The sequence below is a fragment of the Durio zibethinus genome, chromosome 2 (assembly GCF_047325235.1).
Source record: "Durio zibethinus cultivar Kanyao isolate XHJ-2024 chromosome 2, ASM4732523v1, whole genome shotgun sequence".
Classification (NCBI taxonomy): domain Eukaryota; kingdom Viridiplantae; phylum Streptophyta; class Magnoliopsida; order Malvales; family Malvaceae; genus Durio; species Durio zibethinus.
Window position 1 is genome coordinate 20,604,072 of NC_143163.1, and position 25,941 is coordinate 20,630,012.

Below are 25,941 nucleotides of genomic sequence, written 5' to 3' on the forward strand. Positions count from 1 at the left end.
ACGCATCCTGCCTCTCTGGCCGGCTGAGCACCCATACGCTCGTTTCGTGGGTTGACTTAGGCATACGGAGTTCATCCCCAGTCTAAGCATACAGAGTTCATTCCCAGTCTAAGATCAGACTAGACTGAGGGTTACGATAGTAGGACCAGTAGCAGGATCGACAGCATGCAGGGGGGATCGAGACTATCCCCAACTTGCGCATTCCGCCTCTCTGGCCGACTGAGCCCCCACACGTTCGTTTTGTGGGTTGGTTTAGGCATACGGAGTTCATTCCATGTCTAAGCCCCAGCGGGACCGAGGGTTGTGGCAGCGGGACCGGTAGCACGTAGAGAGGGACCGGGTCGATCCCTGACTTACGCATTATGCCTCTCCAGCCTGTTCAGTGCCCGTACGCTCATTTCGTGGGTTGACTTAGGCATACGGAGTTCATTCTCAATCTAAGCATATGGAGTTCATTCCCAGTCTATGATCAGACTGGCAACAGCACGTAGAGGTGGACTGGGCCGATCCTTGGCTTGCACATCCTGCCTCTCCGATCGGTTGAGCGCCTGCACACTCGTTTCATGGGTTGACTTAGGCATACGGAGTTCATTCCCAGTCTAAGCCCCAATCGGACCAAGGGTCCCGTAGCGGGATCGACAGCACGCAGAGGGGGATCGAGTCGATCCTCGGCTTACGTATTCTGGCTCTCCAACCGGCTGAGCGCCCGTACACTCATTTCAAGGGTTGACTTAGGCATACGTAGTGCATTCCCGATCTCGACCAACTAAGGGCCAGAGGCTATCGACCGCGTTTGGGGCAACAACCGAGGGGGACCAACAGCGGTATCCTTGGTCAGCTCACGCATCCCGGTCCCAGCCAAAGAACCTAACCAACGACATTGGGGGTTCCGACGATTGGGGGGGCCGGGGGGTGTGCGCACATTATGTGTGATAGGTGCTGGTACTTGGCCCTTATATTGGCCCCCTATCCCTCATCAAACCTCGAGAACTCACACCCCCTTAAAAAGCATTTAAGATTTTATAGGTTTGCTCCTAGTAGCCATTAAAGTGTCTGAAATGGGGACATTTTTTTCAAACGGTCACAAAAATACAAGGATCACGTCTAACAAATTTGGGGCCAAAACTCCTTCTAAAAAAATTTTAAAAAATCTCGAACCGTAAAGAGTTTCAAAAATTGTGGAAAATAAAAAACAAGTCATCTTGCCCCGAAACTTAACATGAAGGCTTAGGGGACCATTGTATGAATTTACATGCCGTAAAAATGGCATTGGCATGGCAGAAATATGAAGATGTGCTTAAACCCACCTACCACTCGATCGATCCATGACTTACGCATCCCGCCTCTCCGGCCGGCTAAGTGCCTGGACACTCGTTTCGTGGGTTGACTTAGGCATACATAGTGCACTCCCAATCTAAGATCAGATCTGATCAAGGGTTGCAGTAGCAAGACCCGCAGTGAGATTGGTAGCACTCAGAAGGGATCAGGTCGATCCCCGACATGCACATCCTGCCTCTCTGGCTGACTGAGCATTCGCACGCTCGTTCCATGGGTTGACTTAGGCATATGGAGTTCATCCTAATCTAAGCATATGGAGTTCATTCCCAGTCTAAGATGGGATTGGACCGAGGTTGCGATAGCAGGACCAGCAGCAGGATCGACAGCATGTGGAGGGGGATCGGGCCAATCTCCGGCTTGCGTATTCTGCCTCTCCGATCGGTTGAGCACCCGCACGTTCTTTTTGTGGGTTAGCTTAGGCATACGAAGTTCATTCCATGTCTAAGCCCCAGCCAAACCAAAGGTTGTGGCAGCGGGACCGATAGCATGTAGAAGGGGATCAGGTCGATCCTCAGCTTGCGCATTTTGCCTCTCCGGCCAGCTCAGTGCCCGCATGCTCATTTCGTGGGTTAACTTAGGCATACGGAGTTCATTCCCAGTCTAAGCATACAGAGTTCATTCCCAGTCTAAGATCAGACCGGCAGTAGCATACAGAGGGGGGCAGATTGATCTTCGGCTTGCACATCTTGCCTCTCTAGCCGACTGAGCACCCGTACGCTCATTTCGTGGGTTGACTTAGGCATACAGAGTTTATTCTTGCTCTAAGCCCTAATTGGACTGAGGACGCACAGTGGGATCGGTAGCATGCAGAGAGGGACTGGGTCGATCCTTGGCTTACGCATTCTGGCTCTCCGGCTGGCTGAACGCCCACACGCTCGTTTCATGGGTTGAGTTAGGTATACATAGTGCATTCCTGGTCTTGACCAACCAAGGGCCAGAGGCTATCGACGGTGTTTGGGGCAACAACCGAGGGGGACCAACAGTGGGATCCTTGGTTGGCTCGTGCATCCCACCCCCAGCGGTTGGTTTGGTGCTCACTCACTCATTTCAGTGGCTGATCGAGGCTTGACATGTGCCGATGATGGTCGAGGCAACCGCCTGCACCAAGCCCAGCATGTGTCGATGGTGTTAGATGTAACCGCCCGCATCAGGGGCCATCTTGTGCCGATGGTGGTCGAGGCAATCGCCCGCACCAAGGGCCAGCATATGCCAATGGTGATCGAGGCAATCGCCCACACCAGAGGCTAGCTTGTGTCGATGGCGATCAAGGCAAGTTCCCGTACCAAAGGGCAGCCTGTGCCGATGATGGTCGATGCATTTGCCATCACCATGCACCATCATGTGCCATTAATGGTCGAGGCCGACTGAGCGCCTGCACGCTCGTTTCATGGGTTGACTTAGGCATACGCAGTGCATTCCCAGTCTCGACCAACCAAGGGCTAGAGGCTATCGACGGTGATTAGGGAAACCACCAAGGGGGACCAGCAGCGGGATCCTTGCTCGACTCGTGCATCCTAACCCCAGCGGTCGGTTCGGTGCTTGTACGCTTGTTTTGGGGGTCGATCGATGCTCGACATGTGCCGATGGTGTTTGATGCAACCGCCCACACCAGGGGTCATCTTGTGCCAATGGTGGTCATGACAACCACCCATACCAGGGCCCAGCTTGTGCCAATGGTGGTCGAGGTAAGTGCCCGTACCAAAAGGCAGCCTGTGCCAATGATAGTCGATGCATGTGCCATCACCATATGCCATCAGTGCCATTGATGGTCGAGGCCTTGGTCGAAGTTTGATTTTGAGCCACGGTGCACATGCTGGGCTCGGGCATGCACTGGTGGCACATTTTTTTTGCTCGGGGCACCATCGTCGGAGCATCGTCGGAGAACCTAACCGACGATATTTGGGTTTTCGACGATTGGGGGGGCCGGGGGTGTGCACACATGATGTGCGATGGGTGCTGGTACTTGGCCCTTATATTGGACCCCTATCCCTCATCAAACCTTGAGAACTCACACCCCCTTAAAGAGCATTTGAGATTTTATAGGTTTGCTCCCAGTAGCCATTAAAGTGTCTGAAATGGGGACATTTTTTTCTAACGGTAACAAAATCTTCTACACTTTGAGTTTTTAGCTGAATTTTTTTGCACATGCCAACAAAAATACAGGGATCACGTCTACCAAATTTGGGGCAAAAACTCCTTCTAAAAAAATTTTAAAAAATCTCAAACCGTAAAAAGTTTCAAAAATCGTGAAAAATAGAAAACGGGTCGTCTTGCTCTGAAACTTCAGATGAAGGCTTAGGGGACCATTGTATGCATTTACAAGCCATAAAAATGGCATTGGCATGGTAGAAATATGAAGATATGCCTAAACCCACCTACCTAGCTTGGCCATCCTGCCTCTCTGGCCGGCTGAGTGCCCGCATGCTCGTTCCGTGGGTTGACTTAGGCATACATAGTGCATTCCCAGTCTTCACCAACCAAGGGCCAGAGGCTATTGATGGTGATTGGGGAAACCACCGAGGGGGACCAGCAGCGGGATCCTTGGTTGGCTCGGGCATCCCACCCCTAGCGGTCAGTTTGGTGCTTGCACGCTCGTTTCGGGGGCCAATCGGGGCTCGGCAGGTGTCGATGGTGATCGATGCAACCGCCCGCACCAGGGGTCATCTTGTGCCATTGGTGGTCATGGCAACCGCCGTACCAGGGCCCAGCTTTTGCCGATGGCAGTCGAGGCAAGTGCCCGTACCAAATGGCAGCCTATGCCGATGATGGTCGATGCATGTGCCATCACCATGCGCCATCATGTGCCATTGATGGTTGAGGCCTTGGCCAAAGTTTGATTCTAAGCCACGGTGCACATGCTGGGCTCGGGCATGCGCTGGTGCCACATTTTTTTCGCCTGGGCCACCATCACCGGAGAACCTAACCGACGGCATTTGGGTTTCCGACGATTGGGGGGGCCGGGGGGTGTGCGCACATGATGTGCGATGGGTGCTGGTACTTGGCCCTTATATTCGACCCTTATGCCTCATCAAACCTCAAGAACTCACACCCCTTTAAAGAGCATTTGAGATTTTATAGGTTTGCTCCCATTAGCCATTAAAGTGTCTGAAATGGGGACATTTTTTTCAAACGGTCACAAAATCTTCTCCACCTCGAGTTTTTAGTTGAATTTGTTTGTGCATGCCAACAAAAATACAAGGATCATGTCTACCAAATTTGGGGCCAAAACTACTTCTAAAAAAATTTTAAAAAATCCCGAACCATAAAAACATTCAAACATCGTGAAAAATAAAAAACGGGTCGTCTTGCCATGTAACTTCACATGAAGGCTTAGGTGACCATTGTATGAATTTACAAGCCATAAAAATGGTATTGGCATGGCAGAAATATGAAGATGTGCTTGAACCCACCTACCACTCGACGATCCACGGCTTACGCATGCCGCCGCTCCAGCCGGCTAAGTGCCCACACGCTCATTTCGCGGGCTGTCTTAGGAATACGTAGTGCACTCCTAGTCTCAGACTGGACCAGACCGAGGGTTATAGTAGCAGTACCCGTGTAGGATCGAGAGCACGCAGAGGGGATCGGGTCAATCCCCGGCTTGCGCATCCTACCTTTCTGGCTGGCTGAGCGCCCGTACACTCATTTCGTGGGTTGACTTAGGCATACGGAGTTCGTCCCCAGTCTAAGCATAAGCATACGGAGTTCATCCCAGTCTATGATCAGACTGGATCGAGGGTTCCGGTAGCAGGACCAGCAGCAAGATCAGTAGCACGCAGGAGGGAATTGGGCCGATCCTCGGCTTGCTCATTCTACAACTGTGGATGGTTGAGCGCCCGCACGCTCGTTTCGTGGGTTGGCTTAAGCATACGGAGTTCATTCCATGTCTAAGCACCAGTCAGACCGAGGGTTATGGCAGCGAGACCGACAGCACACAAAGGGGGACCGAGCCGATCCTTGGCTTACGCATCCTGCCTCTTTGGTTGGCTGAGTGCCCGTATGCTCATTTCATGGGTTGACTTAGGCATACAGAGTTCATCCCCAGTCTAAGAATACGGAGTTCATTCCCAGTGTAAGATTAGACTGAATCGAGGGTTGCAGTAGCAGGACCTACAGTAAGATCGACAGCACGTAAAAGGGAACTGGGCCGATCCCTGGGTTGCACATTCTGCCTCTCCGATCGGCTAAGTGCCCGCACGCTCATTTCATGGGTTGGCTTAGGCATATGGAGTTCATTCTCGGTCTAAGCCCTAATCGGATCGAAGTACCTGTAGCGGGATCGACAGCACCCAGAGAGGGACCGGGTCAATCCTCGGCTTGTGCATTCTGGCTCTCTGGTCAACTGAACGCCCACACGCTTCTTTCATGGGTTGATTTAGGCATACGTAGTGCATTCCCGATCTTGACCAACCAAAGGCCAGAGGCTATCGATGGTGTTTGGGGTAAAAATCGAGGGGGACCAGCAACGGGATCCTTGGTAGGCTCATGCATCCCACCCCCAGCGGTCGGTTCAATGCTCGCACGCTCATTTCGGTGGTCGACCGGGGCTCAGCATTTGCCGATGGTGATCGAGCCAACCGCCCGCACCATGGCCCAGCATGTACTGATGGTGTTCGATACAACAGCCCGCACCAGGGGCTATCTTATGCCGATGGTGGTCGAGGCAACCACCCACACCAGCACCCAGCTTGTGTCGATGGTGATCGAGGCAAGTGCCCATACCAAAGGGCAACCTATGCCGATGATGGTCGATGCATGTGGCATCATCATGCGCCATCATGTGCCATTGATAGTCGAGGCCTTGGCCGAAGTTCAATTTTGAGCCATGGTGCACATGCTGGGCTTGGGCATGTGCTGGTGCCACATTTTTTTCACCCAAGCCACTCCTTCTAAAAAAAATTTAAAAAATCTCGAACCGTAAAAATTTTCAAAAATCGTGAAAAATAAAAAATGGGTCATATTGCCACGAAACTTCATATGAAGGCTTAGGGGACCATTGTATGAATTTACAAGCCATAAAAATGGCATTGGCATGGAAAAAATATGAAGATGTGCTTGAACCCACCTACCACTCGATCGATCCACAGCTTGTGCATCATACCTCTCCGACCGGCTAAGTGCCCGCACGCTCGTTTCATGGGTTGACTTAGGCATACGTAGTGCGCTCCCAGTCTAAGATTAGATCAAACCAATGGTTGCGGTAGTAGGACCCGCAGCGGGATTGACAGCACACAGAGGGGATCGGGTCGATCCCCAGCTTGCGCATCCTGCATCTCTGGCCGGCTGAGTGCCCGCACGCTCGTTTCATGGGTTGACTTAGGCATACAGAGTTCATTCCCAGTCTAAGCATACAGAGTTCATTTCCAGTCTAAGATCGAACTGGCAGCAGCATGCAGAGGGGGACCGAGCCGATCCTCAGCTTGTGCATCCTGCCACTACAACCTGTAGAGTGCCCATACGCTCGTTTTGTGGGTTGACTTAGGCATACGAAGTTCATTCCCAGTCTGAGCCCCAACCGGACCGAGGGACCTGCAGTAGGATCGACAACATGCTGAGGGGGACTGGGTCGATCCTTGGCTTGTGCATTCTGACTCTCTGATCGGTTGAGTGCCTGCACACTCGTTTCATGGGTTGACTTAGGCATACGTAGTGCATTCTCGGTCTCGACCAACCAAGGGCCAGAGGCTATCGACGTTGTTTGGGGCAACAACCGAGGGGGACCAGTAACGGGATCCTTGGTCAGCTCATGCATCCCACCCCTAGTGGTCAGTTCGGTGCCCACAAGCTCGTTTCCGGGCCCAATCGGGGCTCGGCATGTGTCGATGGTGGCCGAGGCAACCGCCTGCACTAGGGGCCATCTTGTGCCGATGGTGGTCGAAGTAATCGCTCGCACCAAGGGCTGGCATGTACCGATGGTGATCGAGGCAACCGCCCACACCAGGGCCTAGCTTGTGCCGATGGCGGTCGAGGCAAGTGCCCGTACCAAAGGGTAGCCTGTGCCGATGATGGTCGATGCATGTGCCATCACCATGCGCCATCACATGCCATTGATGGTCGAGGCCTTGGTCGAAGTTTGATTTTGAGCTACGGTGCACATGCTATGCTCGGGCATGTGCTGGTGCCACATTTTTTTCGCCCGTGGCACCATCGCCAGAGTATCGTCGGAGAACCTAATCGATGGCATTGGGGGTTCCGGTATTTGGGGGGGCCAGGGGGAGTGCGCACATGATGTGCGATGGGTGCTGGTACTTGGCCTTTATATTGGCCCCCTATCCCTCATCAAACCTCGAGAACTCACACCCCTTAAGAGCATTTGAGATTTTATAGGTTTGCTCTCAGTAGCCATTAAAGTGTTTGAAATGGGGACATTTTTTTCAAACGGTCACAAAATCTTCCCCACATCGAGTTTTTAGCTGAAGTTTTTTATGCATGCCAACAAAAATACAAGGATCATGTCTTCCAAATTTGGGGCCAAAACTCCTTCTAAAAAAATTTTTAAAAATCCTGAATCGTAAAAAGTTTCAAAAATCGTGAAAAATAGAAAATGGGTCGTCTTGCCATGAAACTTCACATGAAGGCTTAGGGGACCGTTGTATGAATTTACAAGCCATAAAAATGGCTTTGGCATGGCAGAAATATGAAGATATGCCTGAACCCACCAACCACTCGATCGATCCACTACTTGCGCATCCCGCCTCTCCGATAGGCTAAGTGCCCACACGCTCATTTCGTGGGTTGACTTAGGCATACGTAGTGCCCTCCCAGTCTAAGATTGAATCGAACTGAGGGTTGTGGTAGTAGGACCCGCAGTGGGATCGACAGCACACAGAGGGGATCGGGTCGATCCCCGACTTGTGCATCCTGCCTCTCTGGCCGGCTGAGCACCCGCACGATCATTTTATGGGTTGACTTAGGCATACGGAGTTCATCCCCAGTCTAAGCATACAGAGTTCATTCCTAGTCAAAGATCAGACCGGACCGAGGGTTGTGGCAGCAGGATCAGCAGCAGGATTGACAGCACGTAGGGGGACTGAGCTAATCCCCGGCTTACGCATCCTACCTCTACGGTCGGCTGAGCGTCCACACGCTTTCGTGGGTTGGCTTAGGCATACGGAGTTCATTCCTTGTCTATGCCCCAGTCGGACTGAGGGTTGTGGTAGTGGGACCGATAGTACGTAGAGGGGGACCAGGTCGATCCTCGACTTGCGCATTATGCCACACCAGTTGGCTCAGCGCCCACACGCTCGTTTCGTGGGTTGACTTAGGCATACGGAGTTCATTCCCAGTCTAAGCATATGGAGTTCATTTCCAGTCTAAGATCGGACCGGCAATGGGATCGGTAGCAACATACAGAGGGGGATCGAGTTGATCCTCGGCTTGTGCATCCTGCCTCTTCGACTGACGGAGCGCCCGCACGCTCGTTTGGTGGGTTGACTTGGGCATACGGAGTTCATTCCTGGTCTAAGCCCCAATCGGACCGAGGGACTTACAGTAGGATCAACAATACGTAGAGGGGCATCGGGCCGATCGTCAGCTTGCTCATTCTAGCCTCCGGTCGACTGAGCACCCGAACGCAAGTTTCATGGGTTGACTTAGACATACGTAGTGCATTCCCGGTCTCGACCAACCAAGGGCCAGAGGCTATCGATGGCATTTGGGGCAACAACTGAGGGGGACCAGCAGCGGGATCCTTGGTTGACTCGTGCATCCTACCCCCAGCGATCGGTTCGGTGTTCGTACGCTCGTTTCGAGGGCCGACCGGGGCTCGACATGTGCCGATGATGGTCGAGGCAAGCACTCGCTCCACGGCCCAGCATGTGCCGATGGTGTTTGATGCAACCGCCTGCACCAGAGGCCATCTTGTGCCAATGGTGGTCGAGGCAACGGCCCACACCAGGGCCTAGCTTATGCCGATGGCAGTGAGGCAAGTGCCCATACCAAAGGGTAGCCTGTGCCGATGATGGTCGATGCATGTGCCATCACCATGCGCCATCATGTGCCATTAATGGTCGAGGCCTTGGTCAAAGTTTGATTTTGAGCCACGGTGCATATGCTGGGCTCGGGCATGTGCTGGTGCCACATTTTTTTCACCCGAGGCACCATCGTCGGAGCAACGTCGGAGAACCTAACCGGCGGCATTGGGGGTTCCGGCGATTGGGGGGTCGGGGGGTGTGCGCACATGATGTGCGATGGCTGCTGGTACTTGGCCCTTATATTGGCCCCCTATCCCTCATCAAACCTCAAGAACTCACACCCCCTTAAAGAGCATTTGAGATTTTATAGGTTTGCTCCCAGTAGCCATTCAAGTGTCTGAAATGGGAACATTTTTTTCAAACGGTCACAAAATCTTCTCCACTTCAAGTTTTTAGCTGAATTTGTTTGTGCGTGCCAACAAAAATACAAGGATCATGTCTACCAAACTTGGGCCAAAACTCCTTCTAAAAAAATTTTAAAAAATCTCGAACCGTAAAAAGTTTCAAAAATCGTGAAAAATAGAAAACGGGTCGTCTTGCCACGAAAAATGCATGAAGGCTTAGGGGACCATTGTATGAGTTTACAAGCCATAAAAATGGCATTGGCAGGGCAGAAATATGAAGATGTGCCTGAACCCACCTACCATTCGATCAATCCACGACTTGTGCATCCTGCCTCTCCAGCTGACTAAGTGTCCGCAAGCTCGTTTCGTGGGTTGACTTAGGCATACGTAGTGCGCTCCCAGTCTATGATCAGACTGGATTGAGGGTTGCGACAGCAGGACCTACAGCGGGATCGACAGCACGTAGAGGGAACCGGTTCGATCCTCGGCTTGTGCATTCTGCCTCTCTGGTCGGCTGAGCACCTGCACGTTTGTTTCGTGGGTTGACTTAGGCATACAGAGTTCATCTCCAGTCTAAGCATACGGAGTTCATTCCTAGTCTAAGATCAGACCGGATCTAGGGTTACCGTAGCAAGACCAGCAACAGGATCAGCAGCAAGCAGAAGAGGATTGGGCTAATCCCCGGCTTGCGCATTCTACCTCTCTGGCCGACTAAGCGTCGGTACGCTCGTTTTGTGGGTTGGATTAAGCATACGGAGTTCTTTCCATGTCTAAGCCCCAGCTGGACTGAGGGTTGTGGCAGCGAGACTGGCAGCACACAGAGGAGGACCAGCCCGATCCTCGACTTGCGCATTATGCCTCTCTGACTGGCTCAGTGCCCGCACGCTCGTTTTGTGGGTTGACCTAGGCATATGGAGTTCATGCCCAGTCTAGGCATACGAAGTTCATTCCAGTCAAAGATCGAACGGACAGCAGCACGCAGAGGGGGACTGGGCCGATCTTCGGCTTGCGCATCCTGCCTCTCCGACCAGCTGAGTGCCCGCATGCTCATTTCATGGGTTGAATTAGGTATACCGAGTTCATTCCCAGTCTAAACCGCAACCAGACCGAGGGACCCGCAGTGGGATTGGTAGCACGTAGAGGGGGACCGGGTCGATCCTCGACTTGCGCATTCTGGCTCTTTGGTCGACTGAGCGCCCGCACGCTCATTTCATAGGTTGACTTACTCAGTCTCGACCAACCAAGGGCCAGAGATATCGATGGCATTTGGGGCAACAACCGAGTGGGACCAGCAGCGAGATCCTTTGCCAGCTCGCACATCCCACCCCCAGCAGTCGGTTTGGTGCCTGCATGCTCGTTTCGGGGGTCGATCGGGGCTCGACAAGTGCCGATGGTGGTCGAGCCAACCACCTGCACCTCGGCCCAGCATGTGCCAATGGTGTTCGATGCAACCACCCGCACCAGGGCCCAGCTTATGCCGATGGTGGTCGAGGCAAGTGCCTGTACCAAAGGGCAGCCTGTGCCGATGATGGTCGATGCGTGTGCCATCACCATGCACCATCATGTGCCATTGATGGTCGAGGCCTTGGTCGAAGTTTGATTTTGAGCCACGATGCACATGCTGGGCTCGAGCATGTGCTGGTGCCACATTTTTTTTGCCCGGGGCACCATCGCCGAAGCATCATCGGAGAACCTAACCGACGGCATTGAGGGTTCCGACGATTGGGGAGGCCAGAGGGTGTGCGCACATGATTTGTGATGGGTGCTGGTACTTGACCCTTATATTGGCCCCCTATCCCTCATCAAACCTGGAGAACTCACACCCCCTTAAAGAGCATTTGAGATTTTATAGGTTTGCTCCCAGTAGCCATTAAAGTGTCTGAAATGGGGACATTTTTTTCAAACGGTCACAAAATCTTCTCCACTTCGATTTTTTAGCTGAATTTTTTTGTACGTGCCAACAAAAATACAAGGATCACGTCTACCAAATTTGGGGCCAATACTCCTTCTAAAAGAATTTTAAAAAATCCTGAACCGTAATAAGTTTCAAAGATTGTGAAAAATAGAAAATGGGTTGTCTTGCCACGAAACTTCACATGAAGGCTTAGGGGACCATGGTATGAATTTACAAGCCATAAAAATGGCATTAGCATGGTAGAAATATGAAGATGTGCCTGAACCCACCTACCACTCGATCAATCCACGGCTTGTGCATCCCGCCTCTCCGACCGGCTAAGTGCCCGTACGTTCGTTTCGTGGGTTGACTTAGGCATACGTAGTGGGCTCCCAGTTTAAGATCGGACCTGACCGAAGGTTGTAGCGGTAGGACCCGCAGCGGGATAGACAGCACGCAGAGGGGACCAGGTCGATACCTGGCTTTCGCATCCTGCCTCTCTAGCCGGTTGAGCACCCGCACGCTCGTTTCATGGGTTGACTTTGGCATACAGAGTTCATCCCCAGTCTAAGCATATAGAGTTCATTCCCAGTCTAAGATCAGACCAGACCAAGGGTTGTGGCAGTAGGACTAGCAGTATAATCAACAGCATGCAGGAGGGATCGAGCCGATCCCCGGCTAGCGCATTTTGCGTCTCTGGCCGACTGAGTGCCTGAACACTCGTTTCATGGGTTAGCTTAGGCACACAGAGTTCATTCCATGTCTAAGCCCCAGCCGGACCGAGGGTTGTGGTAGCGGGACTGGTAGCACGCAGAGGGGGATCGGGTCGATCCTCAACTTGTGCATCCTACCTCTCTGGTCAGCTGAGTGCCCACACGCTCGTTTCGTGGGTTGACTTACTCATACGAAGTTCATTCTCGGTCTAAGCCCCAACCGGACTGAGAGACCCGTAGTGGAATCGGCAACACACAGAAGGGGACCGGGTCGATCCTCAATTTACGCATTCTGGCTCTCCAGTCGGCTGAGCAATCACATGCTCATTTCATGGGTTGACTTAGGCATATGTAGTGCATTCTAGATCTCGACCAACCAAGGGCCAGACTATTGATGGCGTTTGGGGCAACAACCGAGGGGGACTAGCAGCGGGATCCTTGGTCGGCTCGCGCATCCCACCCCCATCGGTTGATTCAGTGCTCGCACATTCATTTCGAGGGCCGATCGGAGCTCGACATGTGCTGATGGTGGTCGAGGCAATTGCCCACACCACGGCCCAACATGTGCCAATGGTGTTCGATGCAACCGCCCGCACCAGGGGCCATCTTGTGCCGATGGTGGTCGAGGCAATCGCCCGCACCAAGGACCAACATGTGCCGATGGTGATCGAGGCAACCACCCGCACCAGGGCTCAGCTTGTGCCGATGGCGATCGAGGCAAGTGCCTGTACCAAAAGGTAGCCTGTGTCGATGATGGTCGATACATGTGCCATCATCATGCGCCATCATGTGCCATTGATGGTCGAGGCCTTGGTCGAAGTTTGATTTTCAGCCACGGTGCACATGCTGGGCTCGGGCATGTGTTGGTGCCACATTTTTTTGCCCGGGGCACCATCGTCGAAGCATCGTCGGAGAACCTAACCGATAGCATTAGGGGTTCTGGCGATTGGAGGGGTCGGGGGGTGTGCGCACATGATGTACGATGGGTGCTGGTACTTGGCCCATATATTGGCCCCCTATCCCTCGTCAAACCTCAAGAACTCACACCCCCTTAAAGAGCATTTGAGATTTTATAGGTTTGCTCCCAATAGCCATTAAAGTGTCTGAAATGGGGACATTTTTTTCAAACGGTCACAAAATCTTCTCCACTTCCAGTTTTTAGTGAAATTTTCTTGTGCATGCCAACAAAAATACAATGATCACGTCTACCAAATTTGGGGCTAAAACTCCTTCTAAAAAAATTTTAAAAAAATCTTGAACCTCAAAAAGTTTCAAAAATCATGAAAAATAGAAAACGGGTCGTCTTGCCACGAAACTTCACATGAAGGCTTAGGGGACCATTGTATGAATTTACAAGCCATAAGAATGGCACTGGCACGGTAGAAATATGAAGTTGTACCTGAACCCACCTACCACTCGTTCGATCCACAGCTTGTGCATCCCGCCTCTCCGGCCAGCTAAGATCAGATCCAATCGAGGGTTACGACAGCAGGACCCGTAGCGGGATCGACAACACGCAGAAGGGATTGGGTCGGTCCACGGCTTGCGTATCCTACCTCTCTGGCCGATTGAGCGCCCACACGCTCATTTCGTGGGTTGACTTAGGCATACATAGTTCATCCCCAGTCTAAGCATACAGAGTTCATTCCCAGTCTAAGATCAGATTGGACTGAGGGTTATGATAGCAGGACCAATAGTAGGATCGATAGCACACAGGAGGGATCGGGCTAATCCCTGGCTTGTGCATTCTGCCTCTCCAGCCTTCTGAGTGCCCGCACGCTCATTTCATGGGTTGACTTAGGCAAGCGGAGTTCATTCCCGGTCTAAGCCCCAACAAGACAGAGGGACCTACAGCGGGATCGACAGCACGCAGAGGGGGACCATGTCGATCCTCAGCTTGCACATTCTGGCTCTCCAGCCGACTGGTCGCCCGCACACTCGTTTCATGGGTTGACTTTGGCATATGTAGTGCATTTTCGGTCTCGACCAACCAAGGGCCAGAGGCTATCGACGGCATTTGGGGCAACAACCAAAGGGGACCAGCAGTGGGATCCTTTGTTTACTCATGCATCCCACCCCCAGCGGTCGGTTCGGTGCTCGCACGCTCGTTTCGAGGGCCGATCGAGGCTTGTAATGTGTCGATGGTGGTTGAGGTAGCCGTGTACACCACGGCGCAGCATGAGCCGATGGTGTTCGATGCAACCACCCGCACCAGAGGCCATCTTGTGTTGATGGTGGTCAAGGCAACCGCCCGCACCAGGGCCCAGGTTGTGCCAATGGTAGTTGAGGCAAGTGCCCGTACCAAAGGGCAGCCTGTGCTGATGATGGTCGATGCATGTGCCATCACCATGCGCCATCATGTGCCATTGATGGTCGAGGCCTTGGCCAAAGTTCAATTTTAAGCCACGGTGCACATGCTAGGCTCGGGCATGTGCTGGTGCCACATTCTTTTCACCCGAGGCACCATCATCAGAGCATCACGGGAGAACATAACCAGTGGCATTAGGGGTTCCGACGATTGGGGGGGCCAGGGGGTGTGCGCACATGATGTGCGATGGGTGCTGGTACTTGGCCCTTATATTGGCCCCCTATCCCTCATCAATCCTCAAGAACTCACACCCTCTTAAAGAGCATTTGAGATTTTATAGGTTTGCTCCCAGTAGCCATTAAAGTGTCTAAAATGGGAACATTTTTTTCAAACGGTCACAAAATCTTCTCCACTTCGAGTTTTTAGCTGAATTTGTTTGTGCGTGCCAACAAAAATACAAGGATCACGTCTACCAAATTTGGGCCAAAACTCCTTCTAAAAAAATTTAAAAAAATCTCGGACCGTAAAAAGTTTCAAAAATCGTGAGAAATAGAAAATGGGTCGTCTTGCCATGAAACTTTACACGAAGGCTTAGGGGACCGTTGTATGAATTTGCAAGCCATAAAAGTGGCATTGGCACAGCAGAAATATGAAGCTGTGCCTGAACCCACCTATGACTCGATCGATCCACGACTTGTGCATCCCGCCTCTTCGGCCGGCTAAGTGCCCACACATTCGTTTTGTGGGTTGACTTAGGCATACGTAGTGAGCTCCCAGTCTAAGATTGGACCAGATTGAGGGTTGTGGTAATAGGGCCCATAGTGGGATCGACAGCACGCAGAGGGGACTGGGTCGATCCTTGGCTTACGCATCTTGCCTCTCTGGCTGGCTGAGCCCCCGCACGCTCATTTCATTGGTTGACTTAGGCATACAGAGTTCATCCCCAGTCTAAGCATACGGAGTTCATTTCCAGTCTAAGAGCAGACCAGACTGAGGGTTGCGATAGCAGGACCAGCAGCAGGATCGGCAGCACGCAGAAGGGGATCAGGTCGATCCCTGACTTATGCATTTTGCCTCTTTGGCCGGTTGAGGTCCCGCATGCTCGTTTCATGGGTTGGCTTAGGCATGCGGTGTTCATTGCATGTCTAAGCCCCAGCCGGACTGAGGGTTGTGGCTGCCGGACCGGTAGCACGTAGAGGTAGACCGGGCCCATCCCTAGCTTGCACATTATGCCTCTCCGGTCGACTCAGGGCCCGAACGCTCATTTCGTGGGTTGACTTAGGCATACGGAGTTCATTCCCAGTCTAAGATTGGATCGACAGTAGCACGTAAAGGGGGACTAGGCCGATCCTTGGCTTGCGCATCCTACCTCTTCGGTCGGTTGAGCGCTCGCATGCTCGTTTCGTGGGTTGACTTAGGCATACGGAGTTCATTCCTGATCTAAGCGCCAACCGGATTGAGGGACCTATAGTGGGATCAACAGCACGTAGAGGAGGACCAGGCCGATCCTTGGCTTGCACATTTTGGCTCTTTGTCTGGCTGAGCACCCGCACACTCATTTCATGGGTTGAATTAGGCAAACGTAGTGCATTCCTGGTGTCGACCAACCAAGTGCCAAAGGCTATCGATGGTGTTTGGGGTAACAACAAAGGGGGACCAGCATCGAGAACCTTGGTCTACAGACGCATCCCACCCCCAGTGGTCGGTTCAGTGCCTGCACGCTCGTTTCAGTGGGTGACCAAGGCTAGCATATGCTGATGGTGGTCGAGGCAACCGCCCGCACCATGGCCCAGCATGTGCCGATGGTGTTCAAAGCAACCGCCCACACCAGGGGCCATCTTGTGCCGATGGTGGTCGAGGCAATCGCTCGTACCAAGGGCCGGCATGTGCCGATGGTGATCGAGGCAATCGCCCGCACCAAGGCCAGCTTGTGTCGGTGGCGGTCGAGGCAAGCGTCCATACCAAAGGGCAGCCTGTGACGATGATGGTCGATGCATGTGCCATCACCATACGCCATCATGTGCCATTGATGGTCGAGGCCTTGGCCAAAGTTCAATTTTGAGCCACGGTGCACATGCTGGGCTCGGGCATGTGCTGGTGCCACATTTTTTTCGCCCGGGGCACCATCGTCGGAGCATCACTGGAGAACGTAACCAGCGATGTTTGGGGTTTCGGTGATTGAGGGGCCGGGGGATGTGCACATATGATGTGCGATGGGTGCTGGTACTTGGCCCTTATATTGGCCCCCTATGCCTCATCAAACCTCAAGAACTCACACCCCCTTAAAGAGCATTTGAGATTTTATAGGTTTGCTCCCAGTAGCCATTAAAGTGTCTGAAATTGGGACATTTTTTTCAAACGGTCACAAAATCTTCTCCACTTCGAGTTTTTAGCTAAATTTGTTTGTGCGTACCAACAAAAATAGAAGGATCATGTCTACCAAATTTGGGGCCAAAACTCCTTCTAAAAAAATTTAAAAAAATCCCGAACCGTAAAAAGTTTTGAAAATCGTGAAAAATAGGAAACGGGTCATCTTGCCATGAAACTTACCATGAAGGTTTAGGGGACCATTATATGAATTTACGAGCCATAAAAATGGCATTGGCACAGCAGAAATATGAAGATGTGCTTGAACCCACCTACCACTTGATCGATCCACGGCTTGCGCATCACGCCTCTTCGGTCGGCTAAGTGCCCGCACGCTCGTTTCATGGGTTGACTTAGGCATACGTAGTGCGCTCCTAGTCTAAGATCGGATTGGACCGAGGGTTACGGCAGCAAGACCCACAACAGGATCGACAGCACGCAGAGGGGACCGGGTCGATCCCCGACTTGTGCATCTTGCCTCTCTGGCCGGCTGAGCGCCCACATGCTCGTTTCGTGGGTTGACTTAGGCATACGGAGTTCATCCCCAGTCTAAGCATATGGAGTTCATTCCTAGTCTAAGATCGGATCGGACCGTGGGTTGTGACAGCAAGACTAGCAACAAGATCGGTAACATGCAGGGGTGATCGGGTCGATCCCCGACTTACGCATTCTTCCTCTCCGGTCGACTGAGCGCCCGTACGCTCGTTTCATGGGTTGGCTTAGGCATACGGAGTTCATTCCATGTTTAAGCCCCAGCTGGACTGAGGGTTGTGGCAACGAGATCGGTAGCACGCAGACGAGGACCAGGCCGATCCCTGGCTTGCGCATTATGCCTCTCCGGTTGGCTTAACGCCCGCATGCTCATTTCGTGGGTTGACTTAGGTATATGGAGTTTATTCCCAGTCTAAGCATACGGAGTTCATTCCTAGTCTAAGATCAGACCGGTAGCAAAATTGATAGCAGCATGCAGAGAGGGACCGGGCCAATCCTCGGCTTGCACATTCTGTCTATCTGACGGGCTAAGCACCTGCACGCTCGTTTCATGGGTTGACTTAGGCATACGATGTTCATTCTTGGTCTAAGCCCCAATCGGATCGAAGGACCTGTAACGGGATCGACAACACACAGAGAGGGATCGGGTTGATCCTCGACTTACGTGTTTTGGCTCTCCGACTGGTTGAGCGCCCACACGCTCTTTTCATGGGTTGACTTAGGCATATGTAGTGCATTCTCGATCTCGACCAACCAAGGGCCAGAGGCTATCGACGATGTTTGGGGCAACAACCGAGGGGGACCAGCAGTAGGATCCTTGGTCGGCTCACGCATCCCACCCCCAGCAGTCGGTTCGATGCTCGCACACTCATTTCGAGGGCTAACCTAGGCTCGACATGTGCCGATGGTGGTCGAGGCAACTGCCCGCACCACGGCCCAGCATGTGCCGATGGTGTTCGATGCAACCGCCCACACCAGAAGCCATCTTGTGCCAATGGTGGTCGAGGCAACCACCTGCACTAGGGCCCAACTTATGCCGATGACGGTCGAGGCAGGTGCCCGTACCAAAGGGCAGCCTGAACCGATGATGGTCGATGCATGTGCCATCACCATGCGCCATCATGTGCCATTGATGGTCGAGGCCTTGGTCGAAGTTTGATTTTGAGCCATGGTGCACATGCTGGGCTCGGGCATGTGCTGGTGCCACATTTTTTTCGCTCGGGACACCATCGCTAGAGCATCGTTGGAGAACCTAACCGGTGGCATTAGGGGTTCCAGCGATTGAGGGGCTGGGGGGTGTGCGCACATGATGTGCGATGGGTGCTAGTACTTGGCCCTTATATTGGCCCCCTATCCCTCATCAAACCTCGAGAACTCACACCCCCTTAAAGAGCGTTTGAGATTTTATAGGTTTGCTCCCAGTAGCCATAAAAGTGTCTGAAAATGGGGACATTTTTTTCAAACGGTCACAAAATCTTCTCCACTTCGAGTTTTTAGCTGAATTTGTTTGTGCGTACCAACAAAAATACAAGGATCACGTTTACCAAATTTGGGGCTAAAACTCCTTCTAAAAAAAATTAAAAAAAATCCCAAATCGAAAAAAGTTTCAAAAATCATGAAAAATAGAAAATGGGTCGTCTTGCCACAAAACTTCACATGAAGGCTTAGGGGACCATCGTATGCATTTACAAGCCATAAAAATATCATTGGCATGGCAGAAATATGAAGATGCGCCTGAACCCACCTACCACTCGATCGATCCATGGCTTGTGCATCTTGCTTATCCAGTCGGCTAAGTGCTCGCACACTCGTTTCATGGGTTGACTTAGGCATACGTAGTGTGCTCCCAATCTAAGATCAGACTGGACTGAGGGTTATGGCAGTAGGAACCGCAACAGGATCGACAGCACGTAGAGGGGACCGAGTCGATCCCCAACTTGTGCATCTGGCCTCTCTTGACTGCTAAGCGCCCGTACGTACGTTTCGTGGGTTGACTTAGGCATACGGAGTTTATCCCTAGTCTAAGCATACGGAGTTCATTCCCAGTCTATGATCAGACCAAACCGAGGGTTGTGGCAGCAGGACCTACAGCAGGATCGGCAGCACGCATGGGGGGACTGGGTCGATCCCCGGCTTGCACATTCTGCCTCTTCGACCGACTGAGTGCCCGCACGTTCATTTCGGGGGTTGGCTTTAGCATACGAAGTTCATTGCATGTCTAAGCCCCAACCGGATCAAGGGTTGTGGTAGCGGGATTGGTAGCACGTAGAAGAGGATCGGGCCGATCTCCGGCTTGCGTATTATGCCTCTCCAGCCAGTTGAGTGCTCGTACACTCATTTCGTGGGTTGACTTAGGCATACGGAGTTCATTCCCAGTCTAAGCCCCAACCGGATCGAGGGGCTCGCAACGAGATCGACAGCACGTAGAGGGGGATCGGGCCGATCCTCAGATTGCTCATTCTGGCTCTCTAGCTGGTTGAACGCCCGCACGCTCGTTTCATGGGTTGACTTAGGCATACGTAGTGCATTCCCGATCTCGACCAACCAAGGCCCAGAGGCCATCGATGGTGCTTGCGGCAACAACCGATGGGGACCAGTAGCGGGATCCTTGGTCGGCTAGTGCATCCTACCACCAACAGTTGGTTCGGTGCCCGCACGCTTGTTTTAGGGGCCGACTGGGGCTCGACATATGCCGATGGTGGTCGAGGCAACCGCCCGCACTAATGGCCATCTTGTGCCAATGGTGGTCAAGGCAATCGCCCGTACCACGGGCCGGTATGTGCCAATGGTGATCGAGGCAATTGCCCACACCAGGGCCCAACTTGTGCAGATGGCGGTCGAGACAAGTGCTCGAACCAAAAGATAGCCTGTGTCGATGACGGTCGATGCATATGGGATCACCATGTACCATCATGTGCCATTGATGGTCGAGCCCTTGGCCGAAGTTTGATTTTGAGCCGCGGTGCACATGCTGGGCTTAGGTATGTACTAGTGCCACATTTTTTTCGCTCGAGGCACCATTATCAGAGCATCGTCAGAGAACCTAACCGGCGGCATTGGGGGTTCCGACGATTGGAGGGGCCGGGGGGTGTGAGCACATGATGTGTGATGGGTGCTGGTACTTGGCCCTTATATTGGCCCCCTATCCCTCATCAAACCTTGAGAACTCACACCCTCTTAAAGAGCATTTGAGATTTTATAGGTTTGCTCCCAGTAGCCATTAAAGTGTTTGAAATGGGGACATTTTTTTCAAACGGTCACAAAATCTTCTCCACTTCGAGTTTTTAGCTGAATTTGTTTGTGCATGCCAACAAAAATACAAGGATCACGTCTACCAAATTTGGGGCCAAAACTCCTAAAAAAATTTTAAAAAATCCCGAACCGTAGAAAGTTTGAAAAATCATGAAAAATAGAAAACGGGTCGTCTTGCCACGAAACTTCACATGAAGGCTTAGGGGACCATTGTATGAATTTACAAGCCATAAAAATGGCATTGGCACGGTAGAAATATGAAGATGTGCCTAAACCCACCTACCACTTGATCGATCCATGACTTGCGCATCCTGCCTCTCCGACCGGCTAAGTGCCCGCACGCTTATTTCGTGGGTTGACTTAGGCATACGTAGTGCGCTCCCAGTCTAAGATGGGATCGGACCGAGGGTTGCAGCAACAGGACCCACAGCAGGAACGGTAGCACGTATAAAGGATTGGGTCGATCCTCGACTTACGCATCCTGCCTCTCTAGTCGGCTGAGTTCCCGTATGATCGTTTCGTGGGTTGATTTAGGCATACGGAGTTCATCCCAGTCTAAGCATACGCAGTTCATTCCCAGTCTAAGATCAGACTGGATCGAGGGTTACAGCAGCAGGACCAGCAGCAGAATCGGTAGGATGCTGGGGGGACCAGGTCATCACCGACTTATGCATTCTGCCTCTTCGACCGGCTGAGCGCCCACACGCTCGTTTCATGGGTTGGCTTAGGCATACAGAGTTCATTCCATGTCTAAGCCCCAGCTGGATCGAGGGTTATGGCAGCGGGATCGACAGCACGCAGAGAGGGATCAGGTCGATCCCCGGCTTGTGCATTATGCCTCTTCGGCCAGCTTAGCGCCCATACGTTTGTTTCGTGGGTTGACTTAGGCATACGAAGTTCATTCCCAGTCTAAGATCAGACCGACAATGTGATCGACAGCAGCACGCAGAGGTGGATGGGTCAATCCTCGGCTTGCGCATCCTACCTCTCCGGTAGGTTGAGCGATCGCACGCTCTTTTCGTGGGTGGACTTAGGCATACGGAGTTCATTCTCGATCTAAGCCCTAACCGAACCGAGGGACCCGCAACGGAATCACAGCAAGCAGAGAGGGATCGAGCTGATCCTTGGCTTGCACATTCTGGCTCTCTGGCCTGCTGAGCGCCCGTACGCTCATTTCATGGGTTGACTTAGGCATACATAATGCATTCTCGATCTTGACCAACCAAGGGCCAGAGGCTATCGATGGTATTTAGGGCGACAACTAAGGGGGACCAGCAGTGGGATCCTTGGTCGGCTCACGCATCCCACCCCCAGCAATCAGCTCAGTGCCCTCACACTCATTTTAAGGGCCGACCAGGGCTCGGCATGTGCCGATGATGGTCGAGGCAACCACCTGTACCACGGCCCAGCATGTGCCGATGGTGTTCGATGCAACCGCCCGCACCAGGGGACATATTGTATCGATGGTGGTCGAGGCAATCGCCTGCACTAGGGGCTATCTTGTGCTGATGGTGATCAAGGTAACTGCCCGCACCAGGGCCTAGTTTGTGCCAATGGCGGTCGAGGCAAGTGCTAGTACCGAAGGGCAGCCTGTGCCGATGATGGTCAATGGATGTGCCATCACCATGCGCCATCATGTGCCATTGATGGTCGAGGCCTTGGTCGAAGTTCAATTTTGAGCCACGGTGCACATGCTGGGCTCAGCCATGTGCTGGTACCATATTTTTTTCACCCAGGGCACCATCGCTGGAGCATCGCTGCAGAACCTAACTGGCGGCATTGAGGGTTTCGATGATTGGGGGGCCGGAGGGTGTGCGCACATGATGTAAGATGGGTGCTGGTACTTGCCCTTATATTGACCCCCTATCCCTCATCAAAGTTTGAGAACTCACACCCCTTTAAAGAGCGTTTGAGATTTTATAGGTTTGCTCCCGTAGCTATTAAAGTGTCTGAAATAGGGACATTTTTTTCAAATGGTCACAAAATCTTCTTCGCTTCGAGTTTTTAGCTGAATATTTTTTTGCATGCCAAAAAAAATACAAGGATCACATCTACCAAATTTGGGGCCAAAACGTCTTCTAAAAAAATTTTAAAAAATCCCAAACTGCAAAAAGTTTTGAAAATCATGAAAAATAGAAAACGGGTCGTCTTGCCACGAAACTTCACATGAAGGCTTAGGGGACTATTGTATGAATTTACATGCCATAAAAATGGCATTGGCAAGGCAGAAATATGAAGATGTGCCCGAACCCACCTACCACTCGATGGATTCACGACTTATGCATCCCACTTCTCCGGCCGGCTAAGTGCCCGCGCGCTCATTTCGTGGGTTGACTTAGGCATGCGTAGTGTGCTTCGAGTCAGAGATCAGATCGGATCAAGGGTTGCAACAGTAAGACCCACCGGACCGAAGGTTGTGGCAGCCAGATCGACAGCACGTAGAAGGGGACCGGGCCGGTCCCCGGCTTACGTATTATGCCTCTCCGATCGGCTCAGCACCCGTACGCTCATTTTGTGGGTTGACATAGGCATACAGAGTTCATTCCCAGTCTAAGATCAGATCGGCAGTGAGATCTGTAGCAGCACGCAGAGGGGGACCGGGTCGATCCTCGATTTACGCATCCTACCTCTTCGGTCGGCTAAGCGCTCACACGCTCGTTTCGTGGGTTGACTTAGGCATACGAAGTTCATCCCCAATCTAAGCATACGGAGTTCATTCCCAGTCTAAGATCAGATCGAATCGAGGGTTGCGATAGCAGCACCAGCAGCAGGATCGACAGCACGTAATGGGGGACCGGGCCTATCCCCGGCTTGCACATTCTACCTCTCCGGTCGGCTGAGCGCCAGCACGCTCGTTTCATGGTTTGGCTTAGGCATACGGAGTTCATTCCATATCTAAGCCCCAACCGGACCGAGGGTTGTGGCAGCGGGATTGGTAGCACGTAGAGGAGGACCGGGCCGATCTCCGGCTTGCACATTATGCCTCTCCGGCCAGTTGAGTACCCGTACACTCGTTTCGTGGGTTGACTTAGGCATACGGAGTTCATTCCCAGTCTAAGCCCCAACCGGATCGAGGGGCTCGCAACGAGATCGACAGCATGCAGAGGGGGACCAGGCCGATCCTCGAATTACCCATTCTGGCTCTCCGACCGGTTGAGCGCCCGCACGCTCGTTTCATGGGTTGACTTAGGCATATGTAGTGCATTCCCGATCTCGACCAACCAAGGCCCAGAGGCCATCGATGGTGCTTGTGGCAACAATCGAGGGGGACCAGCAGCGGGATCCTTGGTCGGCTAGTGCATCCTACCACCAACAGTCGGTTCGGTGCCCACACACTCATTTTAGGGGCTGACTGGGGCTCGACATATGCCGATGATGGCCGAGGCAACCGCCCGCACCAGGGGCCATCTTATGCCAATGGTGGTCGAGGCAATCGCCCGCACCACGGGCCGGTATGTGCCGATGGTGATCGAGGCAACTGCCCACACCAGGGCCCAACTTGTGCTGATGGAAGTCAAGACAAGTGCACGTACCAAAGGGTAGCCTGTGCCGATGACGGTCGATGCATGTGCCATCACCATGTGCCATCATGTGCCATTGATGGTCGAGCCCTTGGCCGAAGTTTGATTTTGAGCCATGGTGCACATGCTTGGCTCAGGTATGTGCTAGTGCCATAATTTTTTCGCCCGAGGCACCATCATCGGAGCATTGCCGGAGAACCTAACCGACGGCATTGGGGGTTCCGACGATTGGAGGGGTCGGGGGGTGTGAGCACATGATGTGTGATGGGTACTGGTACTTGGCCCTTATATTGGCCCCCTATCCCTCATCAAACCTCAAGAACTCACACCCTCTTAAAGAGCATTTGAGAATTTATAGGTTTGCTCCCAGTAGCCATTAAAGTGTCTGAAATGAGGACATTTTTTTCAAACTGTCACAAAATCTTCTCCACTTCGAGTTTTTAGCTGAATTTGTTTGTGCATGCCAACAAAAATACAAGGATCATGTCTACCAAATTTGGGGCCAAAACTCCTAAAAAAATTTTAAAAAATCCCGAGCCGTAAAAAGTTTAAAAAATCATGAAAAATAGAAAACGGTTCATCTTGCCACGAAACTTCACATGAAGGCTTAAGGGACCATTGTGTGAATTTACAAGCCATAAAAATGGCATTGGCACGGTAGAAATATGAAGATGTGCCTGAACCCACCTACCACTTGATCGATCCACGACTTGTGCATCTCGCCTCTCCGACCGGCTAAGTGCCCGCACGCTTGTTTCATGGGTTGACTTAGGCATACGTAGTGTGCTCCCAGTCTAAGATGGGACCGGACCGAGGATTGTAGCAACAGGACCCACAACAGGATCGATAGCACACAGAAAGGATTAGGTCGATCCTCGACTTGTGCATCCTGCCTCTCTAGTCGGCTGAGTTCTCGTACGCTCATTTTATGGGTTTACTTAGGCATACGGAGTTCATCCCAGTCTAAGCATACACAGTTCATTCCCAGTCTAAGATCAGACCAGATCGAGGGTTACAGTAGCAGGACCAACAGTAGAATCGACAGGATACAGGGGGGACCAGGTCGATCCCTGACTTATGCATTCTACCTCTCCAACCGACTGAGCGCCCACACGCTCATTTCATGGGTTAGCTTAGGCATACAGAGTTCATTCCATGTCTAAGCCCCAGCTGGACCGAGGGTTATGGCAGCGAGACCGACAGCACACAGAGGGGGATCAAGCTGATCCCCGACTTATGCATTATGCCTCTTCGGCTGGCTTAGCGCTCATACATTTGTTTCATGGGTTGACTTAGGCATACGGAGTTCATTCCCAGTCTAAGATCAGACAGGCAACGGGATCGACAGCAGCACGCAGAGGTGGATGGGTTAATCCTCGACTTGCGCATCCTACCTCTACGGTAGGTTGAGCGACCGCACGCTCGTTTCGTGGGTGGACTTAGGCATACGGAGTTCATTCTTGATCTAAGCGCCAATCGGATCGAGGGACCCGCAGCGGAATCGTAGCAAGCAGAGAGGGATCGGGCCGATCCTCGGCTTACGTATTCTGGCTCTCTGGCCCGCTAGCACCCGTACGCTCGTTACATGTGTTGACTTAGGCATACATAATGCATTCTCGATCTTGACCAACCAAGGGCCAAAGGCTATCGACGGTATTTAGGGTGACAACTGAGGGGGACCAGCAGTGGGATCCTTGGTCAGCTCACGCATCCCACCCCCAGCAATCGACTCAGTGCCC